This window comes from Poecilia reticulata, linkage group LG9 (genome assembly GCF_000633615.1).
Source record: "Poecilia reticulata strain Guanapo linkage group LG9, Guppy_female_1.0+MT, whole genome shotgun sequence".
NCBI lineage: Eukaryota > Metazoa > Chordata > Actinopteri > Cyprinodontiformes > Poeciliidae > Poecilia > Poecilia reticulata.
Genome location: NC_024339.1, coordinates 10,458,373 through 10,461,623, shown reverse-complemented (window position 1 = coordinate 10,461,623; position 3,251 = coordinate 10,458,373).

Here is a 3,251-nt window from a genome sequence, read left to right as displayed (position 1 = left end):
AAAATTTAAAACTACTTTCACCCCTGGCTGTACAACTATTTAATCGGTTGTTAAGATGAGGTAATGTAATTTTCCGAGCCGTCTTCAAACGCACCACGAGCGTAAACATGCTGACGTCGATGTTTCACCTGTGGTCTGATGACAGAGGGGAAACTTGCTGCTAAACCGACCTTTAGTGTGTGTGTGTGTGTGTGGGTGTGTGTCATGTTCAGCAATTAGCCAGAGCCAAAATGCAAAAATCTTTGCTGAGTTTGCTTCTAAACAAACCAAGTAAGTTGAGTAATGTTGTTGCATTTAGATAACTTTAGCTAAATGATGATTAATCTATGTCTTCATTTCACATTGTCACCTGCCTGAAGTACTGGCCTGACTCTTTTTCCAGAAGTGATCATTTTTTCCCCCTAAAACATCTTTTGGAAAGAAAGAGGTGGAGACTGTTTTACCAAGATAACTTGTGGATAAAAATGACATATAGGTCATTATTTAAGAAAGATCATGATATTAAGTTCGTTACCAAGAATGCTAATGATCACTGCAAACACACAAAATCTTACCAAGTTATTTTTATCTAGTTTCTATGCAAATATCTTAGTACACTTGAAATTAAACAAAACTAACTTAAAAGTAACTTTTCAGCAAGATATAGGAGCTACTCATAATTACTTAATATTTATGATGAAGTAGTAGTTCCATTGGTAGAATATCTCATAACATGGGAAAAATGTCTTGGTATAAGTGAAATAATCTGCCAATAAAGAATAATTACCTTTTTTTAATCAATATTAAGGAATTACAGACTTAAAACAAAGTTCTTATCTCTTGCTGAAAAGTTACATATAAATTAGTTTTGGTCTAATTTCTTGAAATTAGACTAAAACTACCTGGTAATATTTTGTGTTTTTGCAGTAATGTTATCTGTTTTACATTCCTTGCTAGTCAGTTAATGCCAGGTATAAACCCAATCCTCTTTGACTCCTCTGCAGAAGTTGTGCTCACTGTTGCTTTGCTTATATTTAAAAAGAAATCTTTAATACCACAACAGGAAGAACAAAGATGAGGGATGAGACAGCAGAGTCCAGCAGCAGGACGATGACGCAGGGTCTTCTCAGGTAAAGAGAAATTTACTTAATGAGGAAAAAGAGAAAGAAAGGGAAGGTCATGTGCAGCAATTTTAACTTTTTTGTAAGATACGTTATTGCAAAAAAAAGCTAAAAAACTGCAACTTTGACAGTAACAAAAAACATGTCAGCATCCTGAAGGAACTGATTAATGCTCTCCTGTTGGTTTAAGTGGACATCCATGTCCTGGTCAGTTCCTCTGTAAAGGTTCTAACTGGGAAATTATTTTACAACCTGACCTGCTCTAAGCTTCTGCAGAACTTTTCGCTGACCTTCTGCTGTCATCCTAAGTCTTTATAATGCTCTTTGCTCATTAATGTTCTTAAATAAACCTCAAATGCCTTCAGTGAACATCTGCATTTATAGTGAGATTAAAACACACAAAGTTGACTCAATATTTTAATTAAATGATTGGAATATTAGTGGTTGAACTGGGTTTTATTTAGGGGTATCATATGAAACGGGGATGAATACATACTTTTTTCATTTACACATATTATGATAACACAAAGAAACATGTTTAAATGTTTAGTTATTGCTTCTTCATGGTGGTCCAGTTGTTACATTAATATGATCGTAAAATAGAATTTAAAAAAGGTCAAAGTTTGATTCCTGCAACAAATAAAACAAACTATCATCCTCCGTTTGTCCCTGAGTCATGCCATGAGATTGAAATACTGGAGACTAAACAGGGCTGATCTTCACATCCCAGATTTACTCAGGTTGTTACCGTTAATGATAAGCTTTTAGCCACATCATGCGCTTCCTGTCAGAGTTTGTCTCCTACTGAAAACTTATGCCTCAGAAAACCTCTTTTCATTACGGCTGCTCGGATGCGCGTCAGTCGCACTTCCCAAAACAAAGTCCACATGTGTCCATTTAACGCAAACCAGATGTGTGGATGGAGGCGGCCGGCCTCTTCTGTCGTTAGCTGGCTGCAGCTTTGAAACCGGGCCCTGGAGGGGGGTCATTAGTGGCCTTCGCCCCTCGCTCTCTGAAAACGGCGTGAACCCAGCCGACCCATGACAGGCCTCGCCACAACAAAAAGGAGTTGCAGCGGTGGAGGCGGGGAGACAGGAGATCAAAACAAACCAGAAAAACTGATCTGCTGTCGTTAAATTTGGTTTTCTGTTTTAAGGACGTGATACTTCATCATCCTCTGTGGTCAAATAACGAGTTTTCTTGTTTTTAAGCTTGTGTCAGCTGTTGTTTCTGCAGCGTTCGGAGATAAAAGGCTCCTGCTATGGGTTGTTTTGGACTTTTCATCATTACAGTCATGTTAAAGAGCCAGAGCAATTCTTAAATGGTGGGAAAAATTAGATGATGACTCCTGATTGTGAAGACGGACTTCGGGTTTTGGAAGTTGTTTTTTTTTCATATTTTCAAATAACCGGTGACAAACTTAATCCCAAAATCAAATTAATTTTAAATGAATACAAACAGAACCCATCCCTTGACTTTTTCTACATTTGGTCACATTGAAACATCAAACTTCAACATATTTTAATTAGATTTTATGTGACAGATGAATACAAAGAAACACATAATTGTAAAATTAAAAAGTATATTTGCTTTTTTTGTCACAAATAAAAGCAAATAAAACAAGTGGTGGCACACATTTATATTTACCTAAACTGACCAATTAGAAAAACAGCCAAAAGGTGCCTGGTAACTCTGGGAGAGCTGCAGAGATCCACGGCTCGGGTGGGAGAATCTGTTGATGTAACTATTCTAGTCATGCTCTCTGCAAACAAAACTAAAACGTTTTGTTGGTGTTTCTTCAGGGAAGCTGGTCAGAGTTAATGGGGAGGTGGTTGGAGCTAAAACTCCCCATCAGACTTGCTTGATTTCCAGGAGGTTCTTGTTTGGGGTTTTTTTGTACTTTTTTTTTTTTTTTTTGCCCACCAGCATTTTTGACTCGTGACAAAAAGCTTGGACGTGCCTGTTTTAACTCGCATCAATAATATTATTTTATTGAGGATTAAATCCTTTTAGTTCTGGGTGACGGTTCAGTTCTTGTTTTATTGTTAGAGGTTTGATGTACTGAGAAATCAGGTCACAACTGTACATCAAAGCTGAGTGTATCATGTTCCTTTGTGGCTTAAAACTGCTGCTTTTCTAATATATATATAT